Source organism: Passer domesticus, chromosome 19 (genome assembly GCF_036417665.1).
Source record: "Passer domesticus isolate bPasDom1 chromosome 19, bPasDom1.hap1, whole genome shotgun sequence".
NCBI lineage: Eukaryota > Metazoa > Chordata > Aves > Passeriformes > Passeridae > Passer > Passer domesticus.
The window spans coordinates 253,742-267,923 of record NC_087492.1 but is presented as its reverse complement, the minus strand read 5'-3'; the positions used below and the strand labels follow the sequence as shown (position 1 = coordinate 267,923).

Sequence of the window (14,182 nt, the reverse complement as noted above, 5' to 3'; positions counted from 1 at the left end):
GAATGACAGTAGATGTTTCCTTCCCCATTGCTCTTCCACGGGAATGCTCCTGGAGCCAAGCTGTGTCAGGGATGTGCCAGCTCTGCAGGCCCTGCAGCCACAGGCTGACCCTAGCGAGCACAGGAGGGTCCTGTGCCCCCAGCCCAGCCCGGCAGCTGCAGCACCACCCCACACACACACTTCACCCCTCGGCAGCTCCTGAGCAGCAGGCAGCAGCTGGGAACTCAGATTCCCACAGTGATCTATGCTCCCATTCGTATCTTTTGATATCTGGAAGCAGAGAATTTCAGCGAAAAAGGGCTTTCCACTAAGATGACCATAAATCTCAATGTGTTTACAACAGAAGACTGACCAGAAGAGTTTATTAAATCTCTAAGGGATTTGATGTATATCAAACGGTTACATAAAGTCAATACTTTGGAAAGAACTAGACAATAAATACCCTACAAGAGGCAATATTTCTATCACAGAGAAAGCAATCACATAAAGATTAGGAGACCAATTTCAATACTGAATGTCAGTCTGCTGTAAGAAGACATTTATTGTTTTTCTGAGTTATCACAGAAGAGCGAGATAAGCCATAACAATATTCTGAGCCCAGCTAATCATGCTATCAAAGTCAGAAATACTCTTTCACCTTTTAAAAATCACTTTTCTACTTCACAAATAAAAGGAACAACTTCTAGAGGGTGCAAGGGGAGGGAGGGAAGGAGATTTATCACGGCGGGTGGTGAAAAATCTGGAACTGCTGCCCCTCAGCTATGAATAGAACTCAAGGTCTCTCTGCGAGTGCAGCCCACCCCAGGCACCTACAATTGGTTCAAGGACCAAAGCATCACCTGGCACAAAGCTGGCCCCAGTGCAGGGTTTGGGAACTCTTTTTAATGGATGAAAGATGAAGACCTATGACAAAATATCAACACTCAGCATGCAAAAATGTCACTTGTTTCAATTCCACAAAACAATCCCTACAAAGAGATTTTTCCTTTAACCGTTCAGATTAAAAGAAAAGAAATCTAAAAGAGTTCCATTTTAGCAGAAGCCAAAGAACAGATGTCACTGGGGAACAGTGTTGACCCACTGATATTTCAAGGGCAGCTGCTTGTTTCACTCTCATTCCCTGTTTTCCCACTGTGAGGTCCTGCCTCCCTGCCAGCATTCTCCTCCCAGGGGTGTTGCCCTGCCCCGGAGCAGCTCCTGCAGCCCCAGCTCTGCACCCGGGGGGATGCTGAGCCGAGTGTCACAGCTTTGAGCAGCAGCCCTGCCCAGCCAGGGCACACCCCCCTGGCACTGCCCTGCCTCCCAACACTGGGCAGCACATCAGACCAAGGACCAGGAGGCACTGGGTACCGTGGGAGCATGGGTTACTCCAGCCATAGAAGCTACCATGGAAACTGCCAGTAGCTGAACCATGGTGGTGGGATGAGTTTGAGAGTTTGGGCTTGTCTGGCTGAAGCAAAAATTTCAAATTTGAGGGACAGAATGGGAGCTTAGGAAGGAATGTAATTTGTGCCCAGCACGTTCCCCTCTCAGTGCAGTGCAGCAGCGATCACAGCGAGCGCGGGCACCGAGATAAACTCTCTGCAGCACAGATAGCTGACAGCCTAAGTGAGCACAGCTATTAATAATGACCCGGCCCAGAAGGGAATAATCAATTATCCTTATCATCTTCAGCTTGTACTTCTGGAAAGATGAATCCAGCAGATTGGTGTGTACAGGGAAGAAAGGAAATGACACGGAGCTGTTGCACATTGTTATCGAGAGCCGAAACGCAGTGAGATGGAGGTAATTATCAGCAATTTTAACACAACTGTACCAGAGGCATCAATGCTGTAACATTGAGCAGCACTGGGTAGGAGGTACAGGAGGTACCACACATGATTTTTTGTCCAAATCACCCTTTTTATCTCTTATAGGATCCACACAGCAGGCCTGAAAATTCATTTGAGAAGAGCAGTAAGTTAATTCTGCAGAGGTTATTCCTTCACTAAGCCCTGCACTTTTCCCTTGCCCCAGAAAGAATAGTGAGTGGCTTTCTGAGAAGTTACTCTCACAGTCTAATCAAGCCTGTTCTCTCTAATTGAAGTTAATCACAGGAAACAGGTTAGAGAGGATGGTCCTGGTGAGCGATGCCCATCCTTGGGGTCCAGTGATGTCACCTGGCACAAGCACTGAGGGGTCTGGCATTGCTTTTATTTCACCTGTTTGCCTAAGAACTGCTCTGTTCTGTTTATAATAGAACAATAATCTGCACTCTTCTGGGGCTGGGGAAGCTGGCTTTCTGAGGGAATTTGACAGAATCTTTACCAGTTTATGGCAGAAAAGAAAAGGCACTTAAGGGGATTTTGTTTGTCACTTGAAAATTAGCCTAGAGGAAAAAGAATCTTCAATTCAAATTTAATTAAAAACTGATGAACCAAAAGCCTTGTAGTGGCTCTGTGAAGTCCCGTTCTTACAGCACAAGAACATGGCCCTGCTAAGCAGCAAGAAGAAAATAAACACAACAGATTTAAAGCAAAAACCTGAACAGAAATGGGCCAAACTGTAATCCAGTGGCACCAGATCATTGCCAGAAAAGAAATTGTCCCATGGCACTTAAACAGGGGCTTTAAGGGAACTGCTGAGCTGCTCCTGTACTATTGGCAACATCCCATTAAACTGACTGTCATTATTGCATCCACCTCTTTTGGTCAAGACCTCCTGCCCCCCAGGGGAGGGGACATGTCCCTGAGGTGCACACATCCCTCTGCACTGTCACACAGCACTGAGCCAGGGCAATTGCACATAGCCAAGGTCAGCTTTGTTCCCTAAAACATTAGAGCATGTTCATAAACAGCTAATAAACTCACAGATGAGTGATGACTTGGCACAGGAGGAGAAGAGGTCAGTGATGCTCAGCTGCTCCAGTCTGCTCCAGAAAGGGAAAGCAGCAAGTCCCCAGGGTGGTTTTGGGGCTGTCACTGGTGTTACTGGAGCTGCTGTGGGAAGGGTTGAGCAGGGCACCCCTCACATGACCTGTGCACTCACACAGCCCTTGGAGGCATGCACGTGGACATGACCCACAGCAGCAAATCTCTGAGGCCAGAGTGTATAGCTTCACTTTACCAGCTGGACCAATTTAATTAACTATGGGAACATTAATTATTGGCTATTGCTGTTTTTATTTCAGAAAAACCAACTGGCATTTCACCAGGTCAATATAATGCAAAATAGCCACTAACCCCAGCCTGAGCTCAGGCCCCAGATGCTTTAGATTGATGTTAATTTCTCTGCAGCTCTTACTGGCAAAGAACAATTTTTAAAACGGTCCTAAATACCAGACCAGCCAGAGGAATGAAATTTCCTCAGATACTTAAGACCTCCTGTTTATCACCCTCTGTAGCATGTGATATACACGGTTGTACATTTTCTGTCACCAGTGATTTATGAACAAAACACATTGTTCAAATAAGCTTAATACATAAAGACCTGAAGCATTCTGTGACATGGTCTTGAGGCAGCAATTGCCTCCCCTACCTCTGGACCTCCTGCTCCCTTCTGAAAGACTAGAGGGGCTGCAGGAGGGCAGTGCCAGCAGCCACCTGTGCCACCATCGCTGGGACAGGGAGGAATTTCAGCCCACTCTGCCTGTGGTGCTGCCATGAAGCCATGATTCTGTTACAGATGCAGGCAAAGAACTACCCTGACTCCATAGAGGGTTTAGGCACAACAACGTATTAGAATGAAAAAAATGAGAGTAATTCCATGACTCTTTGTGATTCCGGTATTATGTTTTAAAACTCTTGGCCTAGCTTGAGCAGCTTTTAAGTTGCACTAAAAAATCTTTCAGAGAGAAAGGAAAAGTCAAAAGAAAACTGTGGTATTGAAAACAGGGAGAGGATGGAGCTTGGGTGGTTCCTGTGCAGCATTTGGACCTGGAAACAAACTGCCCCTGGTTCTGTGCTCCTTTTCCTGCTGATGAGCTCCACGGCTCACACAGCCCAGGAACAAGTGGAGTGTCACACACGCTCACCTGCAGCCCTCCACCTTCCCTTCCCGCTCTGAGGCTGCAGAGACCCACGTGGGGCTCGCAGAGGATCCAGGCAGCTCTCACCCCTCCTGCCCACCCCTCCCACTAATGGACACAGCACAGCCACTTCCCCGAACTCCTGCATTTTTCTTTCCATGATTATCTCCTTTAAAAAGGCACGAATTGGAAATGAGATGCAGAGCCAGCGGGCTCTTTTGAGCTATGGTTATTAGCTGTGTGGAGGATGAAAGCGGTATGACTCCCCAGATAAATATATAGTTCATTAAAAGTGTTCGGGATCACTCTATTCTGCTGATCAAAAGCCTAAATCACACAGTTAGCAACATTAAGGAGCTGTGTTATGATTTGAGTTATATCTGGATGAAGCCACTGGAGGGCTCGGGCAGCCCAGCGGCGCGGGGCCCGGCAGTCGCGCGGTGGCTGCGGCTCTGCTCCCAGCACAGCAGCCCAAGGCAGGATTCCATCCTGTTTAAAGCAGCTGAAGCCACTCTGGCTGCTGGGGAGCAGCACACTGCACACACGAGTAGGTGCTTTCTTCCACAAACCACAGCTGTCAGGCTCCTCTTGGGTTTTAACTGGGTGACAAACCCAACCAGCCCTGCCCAACTTCAGAGGTGTTTTTAAAACCACACCAGAGCTCTGTTTTCCTTAGAGTCCCTGTGGAATGCTGTGAGTTTGGGGAACATCCTTGTGTCCTGAGCCTCCAGCTCTTACAGTGTGTTCATGCTGAGGAGTGTGTGGGCAGGGAGGTTGCAGGGAGGTTGCAGACTGGTCTGGAGTCACAGGACAATGAGGTGCTTAATGCCACAGTTCTGGGCTTGTCACCAGAGATATGAAATACTGATTCTGGAGAACAACTGCACACCAATTTACTCCGTTACCAACACTAAACAAAGGTGGTTGTCCCAACCTTTTTGTGCAACTACTTTTTTTATTAAGCACACAGCTTAATACAAACCCACAAACCCACAATTCCTCTGCATGACCAAGCTCAAGCCCTCTCAGGCAGAGACCTCTGCAAGGTCCAGCCTGACCTCCTAAGTCTTGGCTCAAAACCTGCCGATCATTTCAAATTTGGCTCAATAAAAGCTATCTGAGACTGAGGACATGAATACTGATGACAAATTTTGCATCCAAATGATATCTCAATCAGTCAGTTTTAAAGAGAGTACAAGTCTCTTGTTCAGCTTCAGGCTTTGTCAAGGACACACAGCGTCCAGGGGAGCTGCTCCTTAGCAGGTGGTGAAGCAGTGCTGGGTCTCAGCACCTGTAGCAGCTCCTGTGCCACTCCTCTGCCACCTGAAGAACTCACCATTGTGCTCAGCCTGCTCAAACAGGGCTTGCTGCTCTTTCCTGGCTGCCCCCACAGCTCAAGCCCAATGCTTTGAGAAGTGGATGTTCTGCTTACCCCACTGCTCCTCCCGTGGAAGCAGGACAGCTCACAGCTGAAGGAATCCCTGCATTTCAGTGTGCTGCAATTAAACAACAGGCACACTAATCCACAGCAGGAGAGCACCAGTTTGAGGCTGCTGTTCCCCCCTTCCCTCTCTGGGAGCTCTTGGCCAGCCACTGATAAATTAAACTTGGCACCTCCTTTGACTAAGATGGATGGCAAGCTTAAGTGATATCCACTAAGCAAATGGCTGATTTGTGTATTCTTCCATTCAGGATTAGGCTAATAAGATGTTCATTTATGGATCTATTACTCAGTCATTTAACTGCTTAAAAGAAGAGGACCGGGCAAATTTCACTATCCAGGAATTGATTTCCATCTTTTTAGGCCAAATTTTAGTGCAGGATTTGCAAAGGTAATTTAGTGGGACATATCAAAACATCATTAAGGTGACAAAGTATTTTAAAATACATTAGAAAAAGTCGGGGTGCTTGAAGCCTCCAGGTTTAAGGCAGCCCTGCTCCTCCCCACCTGCCTTTTTTTGTGGCTCCTGGAAGGACACACAATCAGGATATTTTGGACTGAGAGGTGGAAAGGGGCTTCCAATGACCCTGAAGACCTTTGGGGCGCCCTGCTACAGCAGCCTGGTGCAGAGCAGGTCTCTGCAGGGCTGTTCCCAATTGCTGCACGCTGCAGCCTGTAACTGCAGTGTCCCCTGTGCAGTGATACACTGCACCTGCTCCAGCCCTGGAGAGCACACACCTGGGAGGAGGTGTGTGCATCCCTGCTCACCCCTGGGCAGTGCTCAGCTCAGCGCCCATCGTGCCAGGGGACAGGAGTGCTGTCTGCTCTGCTCCTCGACTCACAGACTTCTGGGGACAACAGGAAACTCCACAGCAGCTTTTTCAAAATGAAGATTAACAGTCACTAATCATTCACGCCCAGTCTGTGGAGGCTTTGTGTCCGGATAAACAAACCAGCACTCTGGCATCTGTGCAGCCGGCCGCTGGGCTGGCATTAATTCAGGCACGGGGAAAAGCTTTCTGCTTGAATTAAAATAAAAATCATCAGCTGCCTGGTTCTGCTTAATTAAACCAGGAAATAACTGAAGACACTGGTATTTAGGCTGCTGTCATTAGGATTCAGGATGAGCAGGCATTCCTGCACAAGCAGCTCTGCTGCTCTCTCGTCCCCAGCTCACAGCCCAGGTGCTCGCCCACCCGCCAGGGCTGGGCTCAGTGGCTTTCCCCAGTGCTGCTGCAAGCTGACAGAACCTCTCAGTGAGCCCTCCAGGGCACCAAGGACCGAGCTGTGGTGCTCTCCACACTGGTCACTCGGGGAACAGCTCATTAGCCAGGATTTTGATAACCCTGCTGAGGCTGGAGACAGGAACACAATTATCTTCCAGCCCGGATTTACCAGCGCTCTCGTCCTCCTGCCTCACTGAAGCACGAGCTCTAATGGAGCACTCTGCTGTGTGAGATCACTGGTGCCTTCACAGAGACAGAACAGGAGGGCACACAAGAGTTCTTAATTTATACTTCATCTACTGGGTCTTGGTTAATTTAACAGGTCCTTACCTCCATACAACAAATTATCCCTCCAGAAAACAGAGCTGGTGCGAGGATGTAACTGTGTCATTTAATACACCCACCAACACCACAAAACCCATCTCTGTGTGTGTTGTCGAGCACTCCACATTGACAGAAATTCTCATGCTCATCACTGCTCTGTCCCTCTCTGTGATGTGTCTTTTCAAGCAGACCGTTAGGAAGAAAATACAAATGTTTTGTCCAGAAGGCCACTTCCACCCGGTGGCATGCTTTGTCTCCTGCCTGCCAAGGGCAGCAGTGGTGATGGGGTTTAGCACAGGGTCATGCCTGGAGCAGAGGGTGATGCTCTGGCTGCCCATGGGGAGGAGAGCTGCTGGCAGCCGCTGCAGCAAGGACCCACAGCACCCTGTTCTTCTTCCCTCATCAGGGCCCCTCCAGACCCGTGGGCTCCACGGGGCACAGGTGAGCCCCTCTCCTCCCAGGACAGCTGCCTGTGGAGCCCAGAGGTGCCAGGGCACGGCCACTCCTTGCCCAGGCACAGATCACGAGAGAGGAGCACAAGCACCCACAGAACACCACTCCAGGCAGTCTGTCTGTCCAGCAGCAGCCCTTCCTCCCCAGCAGCCCCTCGTGCCCTGACAGTGGCTTCCAGGGGTGCCCTGGTGTGCCTCCCCAGGGCAGCACCCCCTCCCCAAAACAGCCCTGGGAAAACCCTTGCTGGGCTGGTTTCTCTGTGGATTCCACGCTCTTTCAGAATCCAGGGCAGAGCGCTGGGCTGTGACATTCATCTGTCTCTTTTGCATAATGCATTCAGAAGTGGATCTATTTTTTATTGCAGAATAATATGTCTGGTTTATATATTGGCATCTTTGTGATGTACTGACATTTTGTGCACATTCACTGCTCACCCCAGGGACTGCTGGTAACCGAGTCACACCGTGGCCCTGTTTCACAGCACCAATTATGATCTTTCCCAGGTACTACTTGCTTCATTATCTGAGCAAAGAGTTTTATCTTACCTACCAGGCAAACCTTCCAAATTCACAGCTGGGTAGATATAACCTTGAATATTTAGCTCTGCCATAATGGCAGCTAATATTCCTCTTAACTGCTGCTCTTAAACAGTTTCATCCTATCATTGTTAATCACATTAAAAGGTATTGGATATATAATTTCCTTTAATTACATGAAAATATTGGTTGCTTCCTTTCTTTGGAGCATTATGCACAGAGCAGCAGTGATTAATGCCAGGAGTTTCAAAAGGCTGTCAGAGAAAGCTCCTAATTGTTGATTTATGCCCTAATTGGAAGACACCTGTTTTTTCCCATCCTTTTGATCTTTACTTTCTGTTTGAGTCCAAAATTACTCTGCAAGTATCATCATTACATTAATCAATACAAGTTTTGTCCTTCACAAATCTGCCTAATTGCTTTTCTCATTTAGACAGTCATTTGCTAACGAACACCGTCACCCCCTAACACCCACAGAAGGATTTCCTGGGAGCATTGAGCAGATTCAGAAGGGGAAAGACAACGTAGTTAGGGGCAGGGAGCTTTTTGGAGCCAGCAGGGAAAGGAAAACCAAGCAGTTCAAAAAGAAGTAATTTCGGTACAAAGTAAGATTTTCTACTCCCCCATGTACACAAACATGGGCTTGGGTTTTCTGACTATGATTCCTGAGTTGTTTTTTTGGAGGCCGCAAATGACACTGAGCCGTCTGTGATAGTGTAATAGGAAGTGCCTAAAATGACAAATTAGGAGGAAGAGTGTTTGTGACAGTGATAAAGGGAAAGTTTAAGGCTTGTATTTAGATAAATTGGCTGGAAAATTTGATCCACACAGTCTTTCAAATACGATTATACAAACATAATTTGCATAAATATTATAATTAAAATTCTGCCTATGGCATAATAAAGAAGGGAAAATAGTATTAAATGATCAAGGCATTTGAATGTTTGAAATATCACTGTGTGATGTTTCATGCTATCCATTAAATAAGTAATTTATTGCAAAATCTATCAAAGCAAAAGGAAATTAAGTCAGATAAGGCTGGTTTCTTTACTTTGTATGGGTTTTTTTTTCTGAGGATATCATTCCTTTCAGAGCACATTTGATTTTTCCAAGGTACTAACTCAGAGTAATTATAATACTGGATCTGCTGTAGAGAGCTGTGACTCTCCAGATGCTGTAACTGCAGCACGGGCTGATGCACAGCTTATGGCAGATGGGGACAGGACTTGCCATTCCTGGGTGGCAGTCCCTGCTCTGTGCCACCTCCTGCCACCTGCAACGGCAGCACAGAACCTGGTGCAGCCTCAGGTGTCACACCTGGGCACAGGGACACAGGCTGTGTCACACCTGGGCAGCACAGGGACACACACAGGCTGTGTCACACCTGGGCACAGGGACACAGGCTGTGTCACACCTGGGCAGCACAGGGACACACACAGGCTGTGTCACACCTGGGCACAGGGACACAGGCTGTGTCACACCTGAGCAGCACAGGCTGTGTCACACCTGGGCACAGGGACACAGGCTGGCCCCTGGGGCCATGTCCTGTCCCAGGACAGCCCAGCCAGGCTGTTGTGAGCAGCCTGCACTCACCTGGGGAGCCCCTGCAGGTGCCAGCACGCTCCTCTCCAGTGTCTCCACACTGGAGCACTGTTGTTTTCAGCTGCCTTTTCCAGGCTTTCCTGCCCTGCCATAGCCTGACACATTTCACACAAACAGCACATTGCCACACTGCTGAGCCCTGCTGGCTCTGGAACACAGTCACGGGCTGCCACGACTTCAGTCGCTGTTTTCTTCTACACACATGGACTCCCTCAGCCCCTGGCACCTGTTGTTCCCCTCTCTGTGCCCCTCCTTGCCCTCCCTGCGCCCCTCCTTGCCCTCCCTGTGCCCCTCCTTGCCCTCCTTGTGCCCCTCCTTGCCCTCCTTGTGCCCCTCCTTGTCCTCCCTGCACCCTTGGCAATGGGCTGCCAAGAAGGGCTAAGGAGGGATGCAGGCAATGTGATGGGCACAGGAGGGGTGGCAGCACCAGCAGCTCCTGAGCACACCCGGGAAGCATTGAACACCAAACCAAGCTGGTGGACAGCAGCAGCTGGTGCACTGCCTCCCTGGCTGGACTGCCCACCTGCTCTCAGGACGTGTCAGACACCAGGCCCAGCTCCACACCCGGCTCAGCCCGTGTGTCCCCACCACCCCACTGCTCCTGCCAGGCCAGGGACCCCTGTACCCACAGCATGAGCACTCCAGAGAGCAGATCAGGCTGGTTATTTATTCTGTCTGCTGGCTCAACCTGATGGAGACCGAAGGATGGAAGGGCAAGATGGAAATGAGCTCTGAACTGCACAGGGAAACAGCCTTCCTCATCTGCTTCATCCCTGCCACTGCAAAGAGCTTTTTAAGCAAACAGTAAAGAAAAATAGGATAGTAAAGGAAAGAAAACTTACAAACAGCTTACTGAAGCGTTTAAACTAAACTACTGCAAGGCACGTTGACCCTCTGATATAAATCCTCTGCCTTGTCCACCTCCAGGCCTGCACACAAGGCAGCCTCGCTCCTAATGTCACTTCTACTGCTGAAAATTTGTGACATCAATAAAATCCTGGTTTGTCAGTACAAATGGAATTTTAAATTGAATTCTTATCAAATTAGCCTTTCATCAAGGTCACGCAATATTGTGTGAATAACCTTTTGTGAGGCTGTGTACATGGCTGCTGCCGGAGGTGGGAACAAGACAAATTCTAATGAGATTACCCAGCTGGAGCACTCAATAACAGGCAGTGCAGGAGATGGGGTGACATTAGGCTTAGCGATAATTTAAGTAAATGGCTACACCAATGCCTGAAGCACAATGCTTCACCCCCATCTCGACTGAACCCACACATGCAGTAGCTCTCTCATAGGTCTCAGTAGCCCCCGAGCAGTCACAGCTCTGACATGTCAGAGCCAAATAGAATTTCCTGGAGGAACCAGAATGAATTGTATATGCATCCCCTCTGCTGGCTCTGTGGTGCAATAAAACTTCCCTTCCTTCCAGGGGAATGGTGTTTTGCAACAGCAGCTAGAGGGATTTTCCATCAGCCTTGCACACCATGACCAAATTTGTGGGAAAAACCTGTTTTTCAGCACGAGGAGCTCAGTGCTCCAGAATTGAGGGAGTCTGAGATGTGCACACACTGTGAAGCAAGCACACAGCCCTGCTCCCTCGTTCTGGGCTTGGTTGCCAGCCCTGTGTCACACACTGCCTGTGGCATGGCCCAGCCAGGGGCTGGAGCAGCCTGCCAGGAAGGGGGACACTGCCCTGGCCCCCAGCCCCTGCTCTGCCAGCCTGGGAACTGCAGGGCCCACCTGAGGAAGCTGTTCCCACCACGGTGGAATAATCCTAACAAATAAATATGAGCTGCTGGTGCTACCCTTTTAGATAACATCTTCTTGAAATGAAATATGTAGATCAAATTGCACAACCAAGAAATAAACTATCCAGCTGCTAAAGCCTCCCTCCCAAATAACAAAATAGCTGCATATTTGACAACTCCAAAAAATATTTCAGCAAACATAATAGAGAAGTTAATGATAATTAGGCTGGTATTTTATGCCATAACACTCTTCAATGCCTACAAAAAATACAATATTTTCAGCAAAAGATAATTGAAAAGATTATTTGGCTTATCTAAAATAAGTTTTCCAAGCCTCAGCACATCTGCTGCGAGAATTCCTGCAGACACACAGTGCAACACTGTTGGCTCAACAGACTGTTCATTACTTTGAGAAGAGGTGGAAAAAGACACAGAGGGTTTTGCCCACGACAGGTGCCTTTGACAGGAATTGCCACAATCACTTTTTATGGGTGTCTGCATTACAAGCTGAGCTCAGAGCAGCAGAGAAGCAGAGGGGCCAGGGCTCTACTCTCCTCATGCCAGTGAAGCAGCATCTCATTATTGTGGGGCAGAAGCCCAGGCTGGTCCCCAGCAGCCTCTCCAGAAGCTGCTCTGCTGGTGGTAACTGGACTCCTGCCATGGACTGGGCCATCCCTGGGCTGCAGGGCCAATCCTCCACATTCAGCATTCAGAATACACTAAGCACAACATTTGGGAAAAGTGTCAAATGCAATAATATATTCCTGTGTTTAACTTCAGGCTACCCCCTCACCAACCACACTGAAAAGTGTTAAAATTGGACAAGATTTCCCAGGAGTAAAAGAAATTCATGTTCATATGCTTATAAAGGCTGACAGGTGAACAAACTCTTCTACAGGGCAATTGCAGATGCTCTAAGTGACATTTTAAATTCTTAAGAATTTTCCATTTGCAAATAGCAGTTGCCTTGCAAAATGACAAGCAAACCAAGCAGACTTCCCAGAAACTGGTCCTTTCTGTTGCCTTTTAGTGGTTTTATTTTCCATAAGAGAGAAAAATGATCAGTGGCCCCTCAGAAATGGACTTTTGCATCTATCTATTTTAATCTTTTATAGAAGAAGAAGAATAGGCCAGATACAGCACTAATTTGTTTTGCAAACTACTCTGGGAACATATTTTAGTCAGAGCCCTTAGCACAGAAAGCAGATTAACTGGAAAAGCTAATGGTATAGTGCAGTATAAATATTTACACAAATGTTTATCTAAATCCTTTATTAATAGATCAAATTTTCTCTGAATGTTTCACCTTTTGTTATGAGCTTTTTAATAGGTTGATACCTTTCCAGGCTTTAAAAACTCCTCAAGGGAGGAGGAGACAGCCCCACAAGCACCCCAACTCTTGCTGCTGTGCTGTTTTCATCCCACTGGCTCTCACAAAGCAGAATTATGCCTGAATTCCTGTGCCCCTCCATGGGAGATGATTGTTCAGAGAGTGAAGAGCAGCCAAGGGGACTCTCACAGCAGCAGCCCCGTGGCTGTGCCACTGTCCCTGCACCCTCTGGCCCATACCCACAGCAGGGTGGGACAGCAGCACCAGGAGCCTCTTCCCACAACAATCAGTCTTGCTCAGCAGTGCAAACATTCTGTCTCTCCCTCCTTCCTTATGTTTCTCATTTCACCATACATAATTCTGAGGTTAATGATGATCATTAAGCACACTAAAGATCAATACCTTCCAAAAATCTCTGAAAACATGTTTTAATTCAAGGAGCTGGAGGCTGCTGTTGGGTCCTATTACAGTTTTACAGCCTTGAATTTATTGGAGATGGTTTCAAGTCAAACCAGACACACTGACAGCAGAGAATGAAGGTCTGGGCAAACTCAATACATCAACTCTATGTGGATTCACCAGCCTGCTCAGAGCAGGATAAAAAGTGTGGCTTGCACCTGTCAATTTTCCATTCTGTCTATCCAGTAAAAAGAAAAAAAACCCAAGGGTTATGAGAAATCATCACCTCGAGTCACTTAGGAATTTCCCATTTAGCATGATTCATCCAGCTCAGCCTGCCAGTCCTGCCTGTGCCCCACAGAATCCTGTGAACACAAGGAGCTGCCAGAGGCAGGGGACACCTGGGCCATCTCCCAGGCTGTCCCCCATCCCCAGAAGCACCCACCCATCCTCCTCTGGGGGTTTGTTTGGGGTCTTGTAGGGATTTCTTCCTTCAAAAGTCTTGTCTTGAGGAATAGGAGCAAGGTGGACGGCACATTTGGACAGGAAGAGGTCTGTGGGAAGGCATCTGTATCTGCACTGGTAGCATTGCCTAAGTGTCAGCTCAGAGCCAAGGAAGAGGTGGCATTGTTCTTCCCCTCTCCTGCTACTCCAACCTGTCCCCAGTCAGTAGAAGGTTGGGTTTTTTTCCATGGACCTGGAACGGAGCTGATTTACCCCAGCAACAGCTCCTACCCTGCAAATGTTCAAAAATCTGTCTTGTGGTTCTCCAGTCATGCAGATAATTTTGTTCTTAATTAAACAAATGCCACAATGACAGCTGGGAATTAGCAGCTGTAGTTTGACCAAGGAAGTATGATACCTCCTTTAATTAAAAGAAAAACTCTCAAAAGTTCCCTAATGAAATCTCCACTCTGATAAGATGGAGCAGCTACAAACCCAGAAAGCAAGACATGACAGGGAAGCATAGCGATTCAGTCAATGCAATTTTCTTGCAGGAAAATACTTCAACTCTCAAGAAAAGAAAAGAAGCCATGGAAGTTGCAAGAAGTCAGCTTTCCAATTGATTTTCAGCTTGACTTTGTAGACATCATTCCCAAGTAATGACTAGGAA

The 14,182-nt window shown here is 47.9% G+C and overlaps 1 long non-coding RNA gene across 1 annotated transcript in view; it reads right to left on the bottom strand.

The window, feature by feature from the left end:
- The window catches only part of LOC135283671 (uncharacterized), a 125,647-nt gene that overhangs the window by 14,225 nt on the left and 97,240 nt on the right, over nucleotides 1-14,182 (bottom strand). The gene's annotated exons all lie outside the window — the stretch shown is intronic.